Here is a 22,220-nt window from a genome sequence, read left to right on the forward strand (position 1 = left end):
GATGTCCAGCCATTTGTAGAATGACCATTTTGGGTCAGATAAACAAAATCGTTGTTCGTCAGTAAACGCCTCTGGCAGTCATTTTAAAGTTTGAGATATATTTGAAGCCTCCGTTGGAAATAGCTGCATAGGTAGACACACCTTTGACCAGCTGCTGCTTCTTTTTGTGTCTCCACCTACTCAGTTGAAAGTAAAAAGGGATATCAAACAGCATTAGGATGATAAGTGCATCTGGCTGGCACCTGAGGCGAAAAACTTTTTTTTTCTTTTTTGAGTTGTCATTTACTCATTTAGGAATGTATGCACCATTGAAATCAAATGCAGACAAGATTAGGAAACCAAATATATCATAGCCGCAAAATGACTCAGGAGATACAAGAGCCAATCATCCACGACACATTCTAACTGAACTATATCAGTAAGATCTCTCATCCAAAAGAAAAGCTAGAGGAAGATGATTTAACTGACAGGCTTTTTTATTTCATAAAACGACAATGTATGACCACAGAGCATCTCACAATGTAAAGAGATCCTTCTAAGATCCCGATTTGTTTTATAATTTCTGGAGTATTCTGAAGAGCAGCTTGTACAAAGTCAAGCAATCAATTTTAACTTCCTTTAGTGACTCAGCCCTTTCTGAGTCAACATCACTCCACCTACCCTTCTTTAAGTGTCTCTTGGTCTGATTTATGAAGATCCCAAGTACAAGACACTATTTGTTTGCGCATTCCAAATTGCATACGCAGTTTATTTAATAACAGCCATACATAATGGAAACACCCATATTTGAAGAGATTTTATCTCTATTGCTTTAAAAGTAAGATTGATATAAGTACATTTTCAGGGGCTTTTCTTCAAGCTGTGTATTTTATTTAAACATAACAACAATGTATTATTTCATTTGTGTTTTTGTCATATTTCCTTAATATTGATGAATATAACAATTGCTAAGTTCTTCGTTCCTTCATTTTTTTCTTGCCACTTGGCATCTACACTGCACTGTACATAAGTGAAGTGATATTTGAGTCATTGATATTCTCATCCCTAAGGGCAAAGACAGCTTGATTGACAGGTCACTGAGGTCAGAGTTGTCATGTCCAGGAGTGGGGAGAACTGAACTGAGGCAGGACTGTCCTTTCACATGCCCCACAGGGTTGACTGACAACAGTAACCTCTCCAGCACAAGCATCATTCCCTCATAGTGCAGAATTATATACAGATCCAATAAACAATTTGTGATATCTTCCAAATAATTCCTAGACAATTAGTATACATATTAGGCATGAACGCATTTTGGTTGACTACTGTACAATATACCTATGTTATACATGCATTGTTTACCGTTAGCTTGTTTAACCACTTCTGCTCTAAGCAGAATGCAAACCCGTGAACCAAGTTCGCTTACAGTGATTTTTACAAACATGTTTTCAATATTTAGTTGAAATTTGAACCATTTTATGTTATAGCTATTCACGACATGAATACACTTAAAAATAAGTACACAATCATAATAAACTGTACCTCTAAATGTTGTGCGTCATTTTTTTAGCTCTTCCAGACAACTCGGATTTAGGGTACTTCCCACCTCAAATCCGGAAATAACGTCTGAATTTAGTAACATTTCAGAATTTAGTAACAATAAAACAATAATGTTACTAATGATTTACTAACACTAAAACATCTAAAGTTTTTAGTAACATTAAACTAGCGCCGTTTCAGAAATGAGGGCTGAGGGGGCATTACCGTAAAGTCCAGGGGCATGTTCAAGCTCAAACCGATGCGCAACGTTTTGCTACAGTTTCTGGGTTGAACGACACGTTTCCTGGAAACGGTTTGCAACGGTGTGCAACAAAAGTGACAGCTCGCACAATGGGTAAAGTCGTCTAAATGTGTCCACTGCAGCTCGGTATACGCAACAATTGAAGATATTAGAAGAGATGTATTTTGCAGTATTAAACACGTATTTATTCCGAGTTCATCAGGCTCTAAAAATTCTTCAAAAAGAACACAAAGAATGGCCTTTCTCAGCTGCCATAGTTCAACTCTTGCGTGATCACAACAGTGTGTTCAACTGCACCACCGTTTCCGTTTAAAAGACGTTTTGCAACGTTTTGTCGGGGCTGAACGCAGCCCAGGTGTCTGGATCGCAGCATTGAAACCCAGGGGGATATGTGATTTAAATTGCAATTGCAATAGGTGTGTCGAACTTCATGCAGCACTGCGCAGATAGATCAAACCGTGACATCAAATTACCGCGAGCACAAGTCGAAAGAGTACCTGCGTTTACATGGACACATCGGCTTGAATTTAATCAGATTGTGCAATCTGAATGTAGTGTTTACATGAAAGGTCAATAAAGTGATCTGATTGATGTGCGTGTTTACATGACAGCTTCAAATCCGAAATAATCTGCTGACATGCGCACACTGCACAAGGGTTCACCTAAATACCCACTAAAACAGTGTTTTAAAGCACATGTTGTGTATATTTTATTTTACAAACGGCACAAAAAAATGTACAGTTTATAAAGGCAGAGTAATGTCTCGTGCCAATGAAGCACGAGCACGTCCGATGCGGTTTTACCATGGTATAAAACCATCAAAAAACTACCAAGACCCACCAGAGCGTCTGCAGGCAAACAATAATTCAAATAAATGTTTAGCAACAGCTAATACCGAACTTTAGAAGTGAGAATATGCGGATTCATATATCAGCATTAACGGTAAACAGAGGCGGCGCGGTGGACGCGGGTATAATATTCATAAAACGGCTACTCAAACAATGTTATAAGCACAGATGTATTTATTTTATGTCACAGACACCAGCATAATAATATACAATTCATAAACGCAAAATAATGTCTAGCAAGGTTGTTACAGCGACCATGGTAAAAACAGTTAATCCTTCCAAAGCACATATGTAAGTAAACGATAAATAAAATAAATGTTCGGTAGCCTACTACAAATATAAATGAAATTTTATGATTAGATATTTTAGCCTACAGTATGTTTGTACATCTGCAAATGCATCGTGTTTTAAAAAGGAACTGAGAAATTGCGGTTAAAAACTCACTCCAGGGAAACAGTTAAGGCATTTTAAATGCATAGAAACATTAATATGTTCATTTAGAGATGACAAGCATATTGATATTTGTACCGCTTTGTCAGATTTATGTTTTTTGGTTTCTTTAGCAGCAGCTGCTCCGTTCCATGCGTCATACGCCCTTACATCTGTATGAACCAGCGTCGTCTTTGCACATGCGCACAATTTCCTACTTCGGTTTTTAATCTGATCAAGTGTTTACATGTCCTATCAAGCGGATTACAGACAGCATAAACCACCCCTTACAATCCGACTGAAATTTCAATCGGTTTGGGCATTTTTCATTCGGATTAGATTTTTAATTGGTCCATGTAAACGCAGCTAGTGAGGAGCGGTCTGCACTCGAATCGCTCTCGCGGTACTTTGGTATCATCATCGGTCGAACTCTCAGCACCAATCAGAAGTTTAGAAAACGAATTGGAGGGAGAAGTGGGAAAATACTTGTCAAATAGTGCGTCGTTCAATTGTCTGCATGCGTATTTTATGTAAATTTATTTCATGCCAAATCAACTTTGATTCTGAGGATTAATAATGTGACTCCGACATTGCGGTTTTACGCGAAGAAATCAGATTACAAGGATCTATAGGCCCGTGAGGTTGCAGGTGCATTTACTATTTGATCGCTGGATGAACATTTTACATTTTATCTGATAGCCTACTGTTGGTTATCGCGTGGCGTTGGATTGATCGCTTCACCTCTGGTAAACCACTTCTATAACGTTGTATTGTTGTATTGTGGTTGGTCCATTATTTACGTGCACCAACGAACGCTGAATCAGTTGAATCGAAACTAGGGCGTTTTCACACCTGTGTATGGATTGCTTTATTCCGAAACCGGGGGTTAAATCGCTACAATATTTAAATTTATTTTAGTTCGGTTCGCATTCACAAGGTAATATTTCCAAACGGACCAAACTTTGTTAATAAAAGTCACGTGCGAGTAAACTCTCATTCGATTGGTCAGAGTGCATCTGTTTATTTTAAGCCGGTAACGCGACTGATAATGAGCGTCAGCTGCGCGTCGTCTCGCGTATGTCACGACGGAGCTCGGGAAGCATAAAAGGAGGAGAAGGACGAGAGAGAATCAGGCCTGGATTTTATGTTTTATTGTGTTTGTGTGGCCGGCAGTCGACTGTGAGGGAGCTGTCAGCACTTTACTTTACTTTCGTTTTGTTGTTTGTTTATTTTATTAAAAGTTTGGTTTAACGTTCGCCGGTTCCCGCCTACTTCCTTCCTTACTTTGAACATTGTTACAGGGAGCCATTAGCAAAACGAACCCTTTTGCGTCACGCAACTTTACATAATTACCCATCATACATTGTGATACAGTCTGGTTCGTTGGTCCGTTGTTTCGGATGGCTTTCACACATCTACCGAACCCCTCCAGAGTTTGTTCAGGCGGTCTCGGAGCGATTGTTTTGGGGCGGATCCTACCGCGATTGCCGTGTTCACATATGCCTAAACGAATCGAACCAAGAGAGAAAACGCACCAGGTTCCGAAACAAACCCTTATGTGTGAAAACGCCCTAAATCAGACGTAACTGATTACTCTGTGGTTCTTATTGAAAACAGCATTGCATCTTTGTTGTTGGTTATGTTGAGAAAACGGCTGCAGGTGATGATTAACTTGGAATGTTTCTCAGAAGGTTATGAATATCTTGCTAGGCACAATATTTATACACAGGTATAGTTGTATCTTAAAATTATTTGTGAATATTTTTGTACATTAAAAAATGCTGCATATTTTGTGTTAATAAATCTATTTATGATTTATGTTAAGATTTTTTATAGGGCAAGCCAGTGCTTTATAATTGATCTAAGCTTGTTTCCCTAAGACAGTGGTTCCTAAACTGGGGTACGCTTACCCCCGGGGGTACGCCGGGTGATGGAGGGGGTACGTGAACAAAATCCTGAAATCTACTGTTTACTTAATTATAACGCACCTGACAATCCAGGCATGTTTTTCTCACAAGCTGAATATAAAGACGTGCTCCCTCTAGTGTACACACAGCAAAATAGTAGTCACGTAGTGCCATAAAAGGTCAAATTCATGACATCCAATCAAAAAATATGCGTCCACTCATGCGTAAGCGCACGTCTTTACGTACCGCATGTGACTTCGCACAAAAATTACTGACAGACTTCTGGATAGCTTTGCATGCAGAGTATCGTGCCTTAGCCGATCGCGCTTTGAAAACATTACTGCCCTTCTCCACAGCGTATCTTTGCGAGAGTGGGTTTTCAGCACTTGCCCACATAAAGAACAAATATCGACACAGACTCAGCATAGAGAATGATTTGGGACTCAGACTTTCTCCGATACAACCAACATCACAGAGTTATGCAAGTCATTTCAAGCATATCCATCTCATTAAGCAGTGAGTCATTTATTTATATATGAGTCATATATCATTTATTGTTTGATAAAAGAAAATTACATGTATTTCAAATGCAAATAAAAAAATGTTTGAGACCACAATTGTTACTGTAAGAAAGGGGGTACGCAGAATGGTGTTAAATCCCTGGGGGGGTACGCCATTGTAAAAAGTTTGGGAACCACTGCCCTAAGAGAATATTATTGGAAAATACATTTCTGTATGGTTGTGTTAGTTTAGTTCCTGTGTATAAGGTTCACAACAGTTCACCCGGCCTAAAATGACAACTTTGTCTTTTATCTGGCGTTATGCTGTTCCAAACCGATATTACTTTTTTTGTGGGACACAAAGTGCTGTACTGTATGTTGGCCAAATATGTCATGTGCAAAGTGCGCAACTATACAGCAAGTTAAATTTGACAAATGCGTAAATGTTGAGTGTCGAATTTGATGTCAGATTAGTGTGCAGTAAGATTGATGCTCTATACTTGTTATCAGCCCATGTTAAAATGCAGGAATGTTGTACTGTATGTTTTAAGATCATTTCTCAAAGTGAGTGATTAGGTGTAAAACTGAGACACTGTTTTCAGCCCCAGGGGTCTTTTTGAGGACCGCCCTTAGATGCGGAAGATATTTCTTTGCATCTCAGCCAGGTAATCACGCTGCAGGTTTAGCACATGAGGGTCAGGCAGGTTACATGCAGCAGACGAAACTGTAATTAGAGCTCCAGTATCCCACAAGACCTTGGGTCGGGTACATGTGCAAAACCAAATTGGTATCCGTCCGTCGCTGGGCACATAGGTCACACTGCACTGTGACCAACATAGTCTGTTATTGGCAAAACTGCACACAAAGCTCTAGAATAGGGGCTTTAATTTTATTATGCTGAAAGCTTTGCTTTAGCTCTGTCATCTGTGCTGCTAGCAGGAAGCGGTTTTATTCAAAATGTAAAAGGTCAGATTTCTTTCAGCGTATATTAAAGTTAAACACAGAGCCTTGATGTTGGCTTTGAGGTCATGTAGACCTTGATGCTGAATAAGGATATTAGAAATGTTTAATTAGAAAAGTGTCAAATTTTGATGCAGTATGGTGTGGAAACCATTAGAAAATGTTGAAAACGTTTTCCACTTTTGTTTTTTTGTCATTGCAGTAGTTTATGTAATCAGCAAATTAAACAATTTAAATAAAAAGTTAAATTGAAAAATTCTTAATTTACCAGGAATAAATGTTGTTTGATTATGTGCTTACCTTCCAAAAAAAAACAATATACCTTACTTCATTAATTCCTCAGAAAATATTTAAATGAATATTCAGTTGGGTGGGTTTAGTACAACGGTTGTACATTATAACTCTCTCTTTAACAGGTAAAAAAGCACGAACTACAGTATGTGTGCCAGTACAGTATGTGTTTTAAATGGCTAAGTTTAAGATCTTGCGTAAAGAATGCAAGTGACATCTACTGTAACTCAACTAATTCCTAGTGACTCCTAAACGAACAAAGTAAACTGTTTCTTTAATAGTTGGTATGCTTACTTTACTTTAATTACATTTTGCTCAAAAGCTATTATCTACTTCACAACTTTGTGCAAACCTGAATATGGGTAGTTGACAAATAAACTGTAAATGTGTCCTATGGTGTGACAGCAAAAATGTAGAAAGAAAAAACTAACAATGAAGATGAATATTTCTTATGTTATTTTGTATTATACATATTATTAATCATATAAAATATATTTTTAACAGTTTATTTTCTAAATTTCTGATGTCACGTAATAGGACACATGTACAATATACACTCACCTAAAGGATTATTAGGAACACCTGTTCAATTTCTCATTAATGCAATTATCTAATCAACCAATCACATGGCAGTTGCTTCAATGCATTTAGGGGTGTGGTCCTGGTCAAGACAATCTCCTGAACTCCAAACTGAATGTCAGAATGGGAAAGAAAGGTGATTTAAGCAATTTTGAGCGTGGCATGGTTGTTGGTGCCAGACGGGCCGGTCTGAGTATTTCACAATCTGCTCAGTTACTGGGATTTTCACGCACAACCATTTCTAGGGTTTACAAAGAATGGTGTGAAAAGGGAAAAACATCCAGTATGCGGCAGTCCTGTGGGCGAAAATGCCTTGTTGATGCTAGAGGTCAGAGGAGAATGGGCCGACTGATTCAAGCTGATAGAAGAGCAACTTTGACTGAAATAACCACTCGTTACAACCGAGGTATGCAGCAAAGCATTTGTGAAGCCACAACACGCACAACCTTGAGGCAGATGGGCTACAACAGCAGAAGACCCCACCGGGTACCACTCATCTCCACTACAAATAGGAAAAAGAGGCTACAATTTGCACGAGCTCACCAAAATTGGACAGTTGAAGACTGGAAAAATGTTGCCTGGTCTGATGAGTCTCGATTTCTGTTGAGACATTCAAATGGTAGAGTCAGAATTTGGCGTAAACAGAATGAGAACATGGATCCATCATGCCTTGTTACCACTGTGCAGGCTGGTGGTGGTGGTGTAATGGTGTGGGGGATGTTTTCTTGGCACACTTTAGGCCCCTTAGTGCCAATTGGGCATCGTTTAAATGCCACGGCCTACCTGAGCATTGTTTCTGACCATGTCCATCCCTTTATGACCACCATGTACCCATCCTCTAATGGCTACTTCCAGCAGGATAATGCACCATGTCACAAAGCTCGAATCATTTCAAATTGGTTTCTTGAACATGACAATGAGTTCACTGTACTAGAATGGCCCCCACAGTCACCAGATCTCAACCCGATAGAACATCTTTGGGATGTGGTGGAACGGGAGCTTCGTGCCCTGGATGTGCATCCCACAAATCTCCATCAACTGCAAGATGCTATCCTATCAATATGGGCCAACATTTCTAAAGAATGCTTTCAGCACCTTGTTGAATCAATGCCACGTAGAATTAAGGCAGTTCTGAAGGCGAAAGGGGGTCAAACACCGTATTAGTATGGTGTTCCTAATAATCCTTTAGGTGAGTGTATATGTAAACTAGCCATATGCCATATAAATAAAGTTTGTCTAGAAATGAGATTTTCTAGGTTTTTCTGGCCCTATTAACACTGCTGCAGGATGTTGTAACTACCCAAACAGCATATTATTTTTCCGTTGATGGAAATGTACAATTAACGATGTTATCTAATTCTGATTGAGTTAGCAACATGCATATCATCTGTAATCATTTGATAGTAGAGAAGAGTTATGACATAACAGATCTGGTGTCAGCTCACGATGTTGAATATATAGTACAAACAAATAGCGCTGGAGAGACAGGCTGAAACGCTAGAATGTGCACTCCTTACTAGACCACTAGGTCAGTGAGAATAAATACTAATAATTTTATTTCCCACACTAGAAAATAATCCAGATGATCAGTCAGGGTATAACAAAAAACTGATAGGCATTGAGAATGATCTATCTCTCTCTCTCTTTCTGCTGGCACTCTAAAAAACACAACTTTACAGTACTCAACATCAACCAACCCCCTTTCAAATCTCCTCAATATTTTGCAATGCTATTCGGAGAATGACTTCTCTACCTACGCGTCCCTCTCTTTGATTTGTTCTTATAGGTTCTGTGGAGTCGTGAAAGGCACCCAGTGGAAAGTGGGGGGGGAGATGAAACACTTTTATTCGTCCCTAAATCCTCCGAGAAATGAGAGAGGGTGAGATGTCACAGTGGGACTGTAATGAAGAGGGAGCGCTGAAACATGCTCCATTGGATGAGTGTATACCTTCTTCATTGAGTGTATCTCCTTGGGGGAAATGGAGTGTGTAAGGAGGAGAAGACCTTGGAGAGTGGCGCACACACACAGGTTTCGGTCCCGAAGCGCGTTTGTTTACCCTTGGAGCTGTTACCTTTATGTGCCGTTGATGAAATAGAGATTTGAAGTCTGTTCTTTCACTGCTGTGAATGATCAGAAATCTGATGGAGCTGAAGGCAAAGTCTTATTATGGGATGTACAGGTAGAGTGTAGTCCAGACAGGGAACAGCTGAATGATGCTTTCTTAGCAGAGAGAGGTTTAAAGTTTTGTAACACCGGCCAAACAGTTGTACAGGTAGCACAAGTATAAAACGTCTGTTATCATCTTCAAAAAACACAAATGTAGGACATCACATAAATAGACTGGTTAAAAGCACTTAATAACACGTAAATGACATTAATATTATATACAAATGGATCCATTAGGGCCATATAAGTGTAAGATTACCCATTTACTTATTGTTCTGTTTTGTCCATTTTCTACTATACAAAATAGTCTCTCTCTCTCTCTCTCTCTCTCTCCTCTCTTCTCTCTTCTATCTCTCTCTCTCGTATTTGGTAAACTGGATTTTTTTTTAAGTGCGGGGGCTCTTCCGTTGTTTTGCATGGTCGCATCTCTGCAAAAATATCACTCGTGTCGTAATTAATATTTTTAGTCGCAAATGTCGCAGTCTGGAGCCCTGCCTAAACCACTTTCATATTCAGTTCTAAAAATGCAACTTATGTTACAAATGATTTTTTGTTTTCAATTAGTTTGGTTGTTTTGTTCGTTTTTTTTTCAGTGTTTCATACTCAAGAATCATTTCATCAATCATTTGGGTAAATCAGTTTTATATACAGCTGACTACATAGTGTCTAACCCATTAACATAAAAAATAAATAAGTTGGTGCTGTCACACAGATTGTCAAAACAAAGTAGCTCCAGGCTTTGTCCCACATTTATACAATCTGTCCCCGACCCTACCACACCACTAAATTCGCTCTGCAGTCAGGAGGGAGTATAGGGAAACCGCTTTAAAGAGAGAAAGACAGAAGGTGTGTAGGGTGGATGAAAAGATGGCTTTTGGCTGTCACAAGACTGGCAGATAGAAAGCCTCTGGCTTACCTCACCTCTCTCCCACGATGCATAGCGGCTGACAGTCTTCTTTGGAGATACAGGAGGCTGTTTTCAGTCTACAAGTCAGAGAATATTGACACTCACTAATGTCATCTGCCAGCATGCCACAGGCTACATGTAGGATCAGCTGTTCTTCAATATCCAGTGCTGACTTGAGTTCATTTCTTACTTTCTGCATTTTGCTCGTTTTACATTGTTCTACTTTTTATGCTGTTGTCTTCTTTTTTGCTTTTTCTTATTTCTGCATTTCTTTTCTTTATGCATTTTATTCTTTATGCATTTCTGCATCATTGCATTCAACTGATACAATATATTGCTATGTATTTCGATACGATACAAATTTGCGATATATTGCAACATGCTGTGCACCACCAGGGGTTTTCTGTAACGATAAGTGTAAAAACATCCCTTACCTCTGCATGTGGCCATGATGTGCGATGCATGGACCTTTAGATCAGAGGTTTGGGTTCTCAAACTGTGGATTGCACCCCTCAAGTTGGTAGCACAGGGGAATAAGGTGGCTCACGCAAGTCACCTGGCTGTTGTTGTGCATTACAGTTAAAACACTGAACATGGGCAGTATAAAATCTCTGATTCATCCGTGCTGTAAATGCGCTGCTGTCACATCCGTGAAAGCACAATAAATGTCATTGTTACTTTTCTTAATAAACTTTCTGTCTAATGCACTGCAGTAGCCAAGTGACTTGAGTCATGACTTGCGAAGCCTACAAACAGCATTATTTTATAGAACTCATTACTCCATGACTTATTTTGAAAACCAAAGCACACCCACAAATCAGCTCTGAGAGCTCCAAGCATTCTTATCGTCGCTGTCGGGTGGAATCCTCGTATCTCCAAAACCATTATTTTTCAGGAAGTTAAAAAAACTGCATATTTTTTGAGTTATTGAACATTGTATCGTTAAAGTTGGTATTATACCTTATATTGCTATCATATACTGTTGTGTACCAACATTAACACAACATTTCCCCAAAACCATGTTTAATCAGAGATACAAGGTTTATAACTTGAGAGCAGGGAGATACGAGATTACGCTGTCATTGATAAGAATGGTACGGACACAGACGTCGCTGCTGCCAGCAGTGTTCATCAAAGTCTGCAGTCACGTTGAGCCTTTTGACAAGAGACGAGGCTTTAAGAGCTAATGAAAGCTAATGATTGTGGTTACATACATCTTCCTAAACTCTATTATAAACGTTAGAGCTATGAGTGATGCAATACCAAAATAAAACGTTAAACAGGCTGTCTAATATAGGCGGAAATTAATCTGCACGCAAATAAAGTCGGCAGTCGCGTTGAGCCTCTTGACAAGAGAAAAGGCTTCAATTGTTAACCAAAGCTAACGACTGTGACATCTTCCTAAACTCTATTTTAAAGGTTTAAGAACTATAAGTGATGTAATACAAAAAACGATGATCTGACTAGGCTGTCTAATAGGCGGAAATTAGCCGAATCTGCTTGCAAACTTACCTTCGTGGCTCACGGACTTTCTTCTGCACCGAAGCATTACAGCTATCGATTTTTAACAAAACAGACCTACTAAAATGTATCTAACCTAACTATTTTCACTCATTATTGTCTAAAAAAGTTTCAATCAGGAGACGTAATGCCGAGAAGCTCCCACGGAGTGAAGAAGAGGTGGAGTTACGAGACTTCTCAGACAGCTGAAGTGTCCAATGGAGTTAAGAGATTTGCTCTCAAGCTATTTTCAACACATTAGATTGGTTAATAATTTGTAAAAATTACAGACCCACATGGGGACTGACCAATAGCATCGATTTGTGAAAAAATATGAAATTGACCAAATTTCAAACGAGTATGATAATCTCAATGTGAGAGAGGAAAAGACGGGGACACGTTGAGCTTAACTGCCATAGGAATGGGTTGAAAACGCCAATGGAAATAACGTTACAAAGTGAGTCGAAGACACCGCTTGACTGCCTGAACGAGAGAGCTTACTGAAACGAAAGGGTTGGCTCGTGTCGTGTGACGTGGGTCGCCAGTAGCAAACAATGGAGCACACTCTGCTGGACAAACTAAATAAATAAATCAAATCAAAATCAAATCCCTTTATGGTCACTCAACCATATACACAAGTGCAACAGTAGGTGAAAAACTTGGGTGCAGTTCCGACCAACGTGGCAGTATGACAAATTACAAGTAACAAACAATTACAATACTTTATAGTAGACATTTCTTGTACACATTTACACAGTAAACATTTCTGTACAAGTGTTAGACCATAATATAACGAATGACACATCATTTGCATGTAGCTACACAGCAGCAATGTACACACACAATGTGCATTGTAAATTCTTGTAAATACACCATTTACAAGAATTGTATCTGTGTTACATGTTCTGCAATAAAATCATATCGGCGTCAAATCGGCGGCATACGCCGATGCTGATATTTCTGCGACCTGCTCATATCGGCTGATAAAATCAGCCAAGCTATAAATCTTTTGGGCTCTAATGCATACAGTATAGCCTATGGGTAACACTGACTTTGTAGGTTCTTGTACTTCAGTAATCTTATAGTTTTTCTTGTTGCCTTGCGCCACTAGAATCATGTCTTGCATTTGTCCTTTCACTGTACAATCTGTGAGATTGAGCCAAATAGCCACGTGCACGGTCAGTGCAGAGACAGCTCTCCCACCGCTGGAGAGGGGAACTCAGCAGAGACGAGTAATTAGGGCCGTGGCAGAAGTCCAGACTCTCCATGCCACAATGTGTGTGTATTTGTGGAACACATCTCGCATCTCACAACAATGGCGATGAGAATCTAATAATGGAGGGGCTAACAAGAGACAGCAGAAAGCCACCCACTGGTCTGAAATCCTTATCTGTACCACTGTACGTTCACCGACAAATATCTTTTGATTAGTCGGGATTGTGTCATGTCGCACAGCGGTTGTGCTTTCAGTGTAGACATACAAATTGCTTGTCTCTGGAAACCTGTCGCCTAGTCTGGACACCGGGTAATAAATGGGTGATATTGACGCCTTGTTGTGTTCCGGCCCTTGTGGCTTTAGGGGGGCGTGGCAGTAATAATTAAAATGGGCTTTAGAGAGCTGAGAGAGGAGTCTCAAAGTCGCGCACTTTATTAATGCAGCAAACGCGTCGGCAGTTTGTGGAGCCTTTTAAAGGTGCAGTGAACTAGTACCACAATTTTAACCCGAGCTTTTGTTATTCAAGCGAACATCCTGTAAGTGTCAGACCTGAAAACGCCCTTGTTACTGAAATAACAACTGTTATTGACACGAGGCTCAGCGAACGGCAGTTCTACCAGAGAGACTCGGGGAGATGATATCGTGAATCAATAGAAGTTATTGAACAATAGACTTGATAAAACAATAAGATAGAAGACTTTGGCGTAGGCCCCATCCGTAGCTTGAATCTGAAGGGTTGAAGATTCTTGCCATTGCTGCCTGTAAGTAGGCAGGGGCGGAGCCAAGTCTGGACACCGGGTAATAAATGGGTGATATTGACTTTTGAAGTGTTTTGATATTATTTCTGGTGCTGGGTCATTTTGGCCGGGAGTCTACCGTTTATTTATCATGAAAACTATAACATTTGAGACCCGCGATCGCGGTGATCTTCTGTCCGGTTCGCGGGTCTTAAATGCTGACATGTACGGTCGTATATTATTAAACACCATACAACTATAGGCTATACAAATTATACACAAAGCCTTGCCATCACATCCGGGAAATAAGTCCGTAGATTTGAGTAAAATCAAGTAACGTAACGTTACATGTCTAACCAAATTCACAAAAGGCTCCAACTAAGTCAACTACGCAAGCTGCTATCCAATCATAGCAGTGGGTGTTTACTTCCAAGTCTTCTATGCGGCCCGCCCTTAAAAACCGAGCGTTTCTCCAGCCGGCCTCAAAACCAGGGTAGAAAATAGTCTATTACTTATTGATTTGGATGTTTTCAAATGTAAAAACCACACGAACGTCATAAGTAGACATCAGACAATAGTATAAAACAATAAAAACGGCCAGTTCACTGCACCTTTAAAGCACAGAACTTGCCGTGCCGGAATAAATTTCTGAATGAAAGCGTCTTTGCCGGTTGGTAACTTGTACTTCAGACTGGAGCGGGCGGTCTGACAGTAGTCTCGCCACTCGCGACGTCGTTTGACATCATACAGTGGTCGCGTGCACACAGTTCCCTGTACTAAACAACTTGTCAAGGTGTGTTCTGTGCATCCCGGCCATGAGTGCACCTTTTGAGAGAACAGTCAGCTTTTGTGGGCGGAGTTTGGAGGAGAGACGTGAACTGAAATGGTTGTCAGTCAGAATTGCTTGCATGGACGTTTTTTTTCTTTAAATCATTTTGCAGTGTAGCCTATTAGACTACACTGCAACATGATTTAAAGAAAAAAAAAGACCCAACAGTTTTCGTTTATTCATATTTTTAGCTTTTAATGTTGGATGACACTTTTTAATGAAGTGTTTTGTTGTAGGGGTACAGAGTAGCTACAGTACATTCTTTCAGCAGTCAGTTATAGGCCTAGGCTATTCAAGAAGGGAGAGGGCTCAATTTTTTGTTTTAATTTAGCTTACTTGTTTTGCTAAATTTTATATTAAGTTATATTGTTATATTAAAAAGCAAGACAAAATATAAAAAGCACATTTTGACCATTGGCAAATTGGCTAAATAAATAGAAGAAATGCGAAAAGTCATCTTCGGTTTTCGGCCTTAGGCCAAGTGTTTCATTTTTATTCGGCTTCGGCCAAGAATTTTCATTTCGGTGCATAGTACACAGCAAAACCCTATTAGCAAAAGATTATGGTTGTAAGACATTTCTAGGTTGTTCTGGGTGCTAACTGGCCAAAATGCAATTCTTATAAGATTTTGTTGCAGATAAAATACAGCCAGGCTGACAATTCAGAACACAAAGAAGTTATGCAACACTGCTGTTATTACGGTTTTGTCTCTTCAACCTCTTCAACCTCTTGAAATCAGATTAATCTCGAACAATCACCTGCGTGTGGTACCCCTGCATGTGGCCCGATGCCATAACAGTATCACACAGAGCCACAAATGCAATTTGCGGGTGATGGAGAGATTTGAGACATACGTGGAAATCTTAGCTCCAGGCCAAAGGAGTATAGTGGAGTTGGGAGGCGAGGCTGGTATCCATAAGTATTTGCTATTTCGTTTTATGATTCCCTATGGAGGTGTATAAAAGAAAGCAGAAGAATAGAAGGAAGCAAAACAAATAAAGAGAGATGCAGAGATATCGTATCGACTCTGCAGGGGCACATTATAGAAATGAGTAAACTTATTCTCGTTATGAAAACAACAGCCTATAAAGAGACGGACAGAACAAGAGAAAGAAAAGCATAAAAATAGAATGGGGGAATTATTGTACTAGGTGATGTAAGGGGCATCTTTAATTCATTCTTAAACAGCAAATCCGCTAATTGGTCTTGTTAGTCGATAGTCTAAAAGTCATTCAGTCCAGAATTCTTTAATACAATTCCATCAAGTGACATTTTAATAGCCTCAATTAAAGAAAGTTTTCTTGTAATGAAAAGAAATCCCTTCGTTTCGACATGATGAATGAAATAGCGGGACAAAAGGCCCTGTTTCTACCATTCTTTCCTCAACTGCTTGCTCATTTCAGGGACAGACTGTTTTTTGAACATGAGGCTTCATAAGGACATCCATAAAACCATACAATGCTCTCTCTCCCTCTCTTTCTCTCACTTTCAGCGATTCTTAAAGTTACACTTACCTTTAAGAAGTTTAAGCACATATGAACAAAACCACACAAACAGAAGCAGTAATCACCCATTTTGTGCTAGCCTATCATGTCACGGGTTGGGACTTTCATCCTCTGCACGAAGGGAAACAATACCATTTTCCTTTGCACGTTCGCAGCATCCAATTAAAGCTCCTCCATTACACACACACCGTCTCTCAAGCTCAGTCACATTCAAAGAGCACCATTTGCATCAACTGCTCATGAACTTCATCAGCTACCAGATGTTTATATCCTCATAGAGACCATAAATCACAGGCATGTATTCTGAAATGAAGTTATTTTCTCTTAGCTTTTACATTGTGTCTTTGTGCCTAATCCTGCATTCTCATAAAGGCAGATGTTGCCTGCAATAACCCTCATCTCCATCCACTGGAAGTCACATTCGTGGTAGGCTGATGTTGGCATAGCAACAGTGGAACTGAAGATATTCCGCTTCAATTGTTTTATTACCCGGACTTCCCTCGGCAGGCTCTTCACAAGCCTGATGGTGACAACAATAATGAAGTTTGAAGAGAGATTCAAACTTTAGGTAATAGAGAAAAGTGCTTATGTTAATCATGGTTTAGCCAGTTTCTTGAAGCAGGGTAAGGTGTAGAGCGTGTTGTCTTTCATATTTTAATATTGTGATCCCATTTAACATGATTAAATGGCAAACAAGCTCAGGTTAGATCTTTACCGTCATTAAATTATGGTGGCGTTATGTGACACTCACAGTGTATCTGCTTTGCTTAAATGTTTCCTCAGTAGACTACATCAAATTGAATCTTCTTGTCTGGAGATGAGCAGTTAAAGTCTTCTAAGTGTAGTGCGCTCTTTAAAAGCGTGAATTATGGGTTAAGCAATAAATGGACTTTTAATGGTTTTATGTTCTAAGTGCTAATGAAGGAACTGCTTGAAAAAGTTTTAGGAATCCATGCGCTTACACTTAGCAACTGTTGTGCACGTCTGTTTGCTTGCATGTGTGCACTTGTGTGCGCATGTGTTTGTGAGAAAAAGTTTTATACCATCAGTGTAATGACTAAGTGAAAAAAGCTAGTACATTTTGGCCGGTCCTCACTTTAAAGGAGCAGTGTGGAGAGTTTAGCGGCATCTAGCGGTGAGGTTGCGAATTGCGACTCACTCCACCCCTCCCTTTCGAAGCACTACGGCAGCTCTCACAGGACAAAGATGTTGTCGCATTTTTGCTTCTTTGCCGAAGGAGATAATGTATTTACAGAACAGTTTGCCCGTTTAGGGCTACTGTAAAAACAACATGGCAAATTCCATGCAAGATGACCCGCTGTGTATGTAGATAGAAATAGCTCATTCTGATATAATAAAAACATAACGCTTCATTATGTAAGGTCTTTATACACCTCCGAAGACGTGATATATAATACTGCAGTTCTGTCAGTAAATCCTCCTAAATATTACACACAGCACCTTTAAATGGTGATTTGAGGGTCAAGACTGGTTTTAGGGTGAAGGTTACAATTAGGTTTAGTATAAGGGATAAGGTTAGGCACTTACTGTAGTTGTGATGGTTAAGGTTAGGGGCTAAAGATTCAGTTGGACGTGCCCCATCCAGTCACTAGCGGTCGCTGTCGCTGGTGTCATCGGAAATCGCCAGCTCTCCATTGAAATAAATGGGATTGTGTCGCCGTGTGGCTGTCTCGCTTGTAGTGTGAGTGGGGAATAAGACAGCAAGTCAATTTGTTTTACTATTATACATCAGGACAGGACGGGCAGGCAAACTTGTGAATGATCATATGAGAAAGGGAGCGATGTGAACACAGCAGATATTTCTATTTAAACCATGATTTTGTGAATTTAAAAATGATTTATATTTCAAAAACCCTTTCTCCAGCTCTAAATCAGTTGGACAGCTAATATATTGGTGTTTTAGTGCCTTTGAACCCTCATTTCACAGTCTGGGGGTCATTAGACTGTGGTGAGACTGATCAATTCACCCAGCAAGACAGCATCATGGCTGCTTTAAATTTCAGCACACAGACCTATAAATATTCTCCCCCTCTCTCTCTTTCTTTCTGTCTCCCTTTCTCTGTCCCTTTTCGCTCTTTCTTTTTCAGCCTCACTCTGGAAATGCCTTGAAAGGAAATGAGGTGAAAACTTGGCTTTAATCGCATAAATGGCCGCCGTGAGCTCAAGCCGGGGCTGCACCAGGTACTCACGGGGGTCACAGCGCATTAACCCGCTCTGGTATTCACTTCAGTTTGCTGAAACTGACTACAAGCTGAAAAAATCTGCAGTTCTCCTCTTGGGTCAGCAGTGCCGGTTCAGAACCGTGTTGCTGGCAAATGAGCTAAAGCTGCTGTTTTTCCAAGCTTCTTTATGTCTTTGCCTCAAAGGCTTCTTCATGAAAACTGCTGATGTGCTGTTCTGTATAGCTGGCGTGCTTTGATGTATCTCTTTCTATATCGTCAGTCTTCTTTGATTGTCGCCTCGGTGATGTCCTGCATGTAAACATCTTTACAAGCTAATTTGTCAGATTTGATTCCAACGAAAACCGCCAAGAGCTGACAGAGAATGAATGTACATTACAATATTTTTTACATTTAATCTAATTGTATACTGCACTGTTTTATTGGAGTTTCTGTCTTCATTAGTTTTTGTTCCTCTGTCTGTATCTATGTATGTATATAGAAATATTAGAAATGCAGGATGTGTATTTCATACAGGATATTGGTCAACTGAATTCCTGGTGTAACCATAATAATAACCAAAACCAAATAACATAGTTTTTCAGCAACAACTTGCAGAGCAAAAACTAGTTTGCACCAAGATACACCAAGCATGCAGGTGAAGGGCATCCTGTACCTATGTCTGTTGTGTTGTACAGCGGCTTTATCCCTCAGCAGGCCTTAAGGACCAGGACCATTTCGATGGTAAAGGCCATTTCTCTCTTTTTCACTTTCTTTTTCTCCTTTTCTCGCTCTTCTCTCCAATGAATTCAGTGTAGAGTTCTCACTCAGAATCTACTCCACTAGATAAGATCTTTCCCATCCTCTCACACACATCACAACACACGCACAAATCACATCTCTTGGCATGTCAAGCTATAGCTTGTTGACCATCTGATTGAATAATCTCTATGAATCACCAAGGGGGAAATGTTTGGTTGGTTTTGTGGTGCAGTTAGCCCCTGCTGGAAGATACCTTAACTACATCGACTTAACCCAAATCTTACATAATTGTAAATTATTGCATAGTAGCTATTTATTGTAATGCATGCTAATTTTGAAATGAAAATTTTGTGGACACATGTAAATATTTCTGGAGGGCTCTTAATAGCGATATGTCCATCTGTGAATAGCCATGTGGTGTTAATGGAATAGTTGACCCCCAAAACTACAAATTTTGTTGTAATGATTTATGCACCGTCATATCGTTTAAAACCTGTATATGGCTGTTTTTCTGCAGAACACAAAATAAGTTATTTTTGTGTTAAAGTCAATGTGGGCCAATGTTGTTTGGTTACCAACATTCTTCAGAATATCCTCTTTTGTGTTCTGCAGAAGAAAGAAAGTGATACAGATTTAAAATGACATGAGCGCTTCTGCAAAAGGACAGTATTCTCCTTATACTTTAGTTCTTTTTGGTCTATGCAGCTGAATTCACAACCTTCATTATTTGACCTCTACGGAAATATGATTGATGAAAGATGACAACCTTACAGTAAATCTACCACGGGGATAGACGGATTAGACGTCGGCCACCAGTTAGATCATTGTGAGCGTTCTACTAAAAGACATTGATAACAGGCATGTGGCTGACTGATAAACAAGCGTTAAACCTACAATTTTTAAAATAAAGGTGCTTCACGATGCCATTAAAGAACTTTTTTGTCTAAGCGGTTCCATAAAGAACCTTTCACATCCGAAGAACTTTTCTGTTTCTTAAAAGGTTCTTTGTGGTAATAAAAGGTTCTTCAGATTATAAAAAGGTAAAAAAGCGATGTTTCTTTTAAGAACCTTTGACTGAATGGTTCTCTGTTGAACCAAAAATGGTTCTTCTATGGCATCGCTGTGAAGAACCTTTATAGCACCTTTATTTTTAAGAGCGTAGGAAATTCAAAGTCCAGTACAAAGTGAGTAAATCCATCCAAATGCACAAATGTGACAGAGAGGTAAACAAACAGAATGTGAGATGTAGAGGAATTTGATGCTTTGATGCATACTAATAAATGAAATAGATGGGCACACTTGTTTTGTTCCTGAGGGGTAATTTAGGTTCACATGACTGCACACTATGAAGAGGTCTTATTTGATTTATTTGATCAGTAATCCATTTTCCTCAAGAGGCCTGGAATATATGTTTATCAAATGAGGATAAGCTCCACCCCTTGATAGTGTTTGGACATGCGCCAGGCATTCACTGTGAATCTCATGCTTGGAAAGGATGCACAAATAAATCAATTAAGAAGACCCACATGAGTCAAAGCAATCATTTCCTTTAAACCAAGTGAGTAAACTCGGCTAATAAGATTATTTAACGCTGCAGTGGCTATAGCTTTGTCTGCATGTGGAATTGAGCTTGGCTGACCAGGTGTGTCTCTTCATGTGCTGAAGTGAGGGGGGGTCTGGTTGCTCTGGCTTGTCTCCAGGTTCTTCTCTCATGCAATAATTGATGCTGGATGCAGTGAGCTGTTGTCTCCATCTAGCAAAGCTAGAGAATTATTAGTAATTCAGGATGACAGGTCTGTGAAATCAGGATTGAGCTGGTCACAGTTCAGAAAACGCCATTAAAAGAGTTTATTGGCAAGAGTTGAGACAACCTTGAATTAGGCAGAGAGAGAGGGGGAGATTGAAAGATTGTAATGTACATTCTTTTACCACCAGCTAGGGCAAAGTTAACGGATGTGAGTGTATGTGTGTTTTTTAATTAGTTTGATGAGAACTTTGTTGATAAGTAATAACAGTGACGGTGAGCATGAATATGTCACTCCGGCATAGATCGGCACTTAGAACCGCTCACACACACATATATATCACTGCATCTGTCTTCTGATCTGCATCCTGCTGATTCAGCACAGATTCACACGTTAATCACTCCCATCAGCACCAGGCATCCACTTAACTCACGGTCTTCTGGAAAAGAAAGGGGGAAAGATTTGGTACTAAATCTGATCTGGATGTAACAGGGCTCTAGCCAAAGAAATAACAAGCTGATTATTCAAGTGAGTCAAGTGTGTGTGTCCGTAGTAGCGTTCGGCCTCTAGGGCACAGTCAGCCCCAGTAATTGGAAAGAAGGGTAGTTATACTGTAGCAGAGAACACGGACACAGACGTTATGAAACCCGTTAGTCTGTTTTCATTGATTATTTGCATTATGACTCTCTTTTCTCACGGCTGTCTCTTTCTACGTTCTGTGTCTTATCCCTTTTATTGGCAAACCGAGACAGGCTTCTACAAGATTCTGTTTTTAAATGGAGAGTTCACCCAAAAATGTCATTTAATCACCCTCAAATTGTTCCTGATGAACACAAAGGAAGATATTTGGAAGAACGTTTGCAATTTTCATTTCTGGGCAGAGAGACTTTTTTTTGTCAAAATGACGGACAGGCTCGTAAAAAATCCGTCATAATCTATTATTACCAGTCACTATGGTGCAAGGTGGCGTTACGTGGTAATTAGCATGTTCGACGTCATCATGCTGTACTTGCGTTTACTCTTGGAACTTGCTGTATTTTAATACAACTGAATGCCCAATAAAGCCGTTGTTGTTTATATTTATTTATATATTTAATGTTTCTGTTGTCAGACATAAAATAAAAATTACAGACAAATGTTTATGTTCATATGTCTAGTCAGTAACAAATGACAAGTGCTTGTAAATGGTGTTTTGTACTCACTCAATCACAAGTAAGCTGCAGTTTGGTCATGAATGTGCTGCTTCTGCCGCTCTCTGAACAGAGAAGACGCCAAGAGAGACATCAGGGCTCAACGATAAGGATTTTTTCTACTGGCCCAGTCGGGCAAGTGATTCCAATTTTTACTGGCTCTGCCAAAATTTTCACTGGCCCCACCA

Source organism: Triplophysa rosa, linkage group LG17 (genome assembly GCF_024868665.1).
Source record: "Triplophysa rosa linkage group LG17, Trosa_1v2, whole genome shotgun sequence".
In the NCBI taxonomy this organism is placed as follows: Eukaryota; Metazoa; Chordata; class Actinopteri; order Cypriniformes; family Nemacheilidae; genus Triplophysa; species Triplophysa rosa.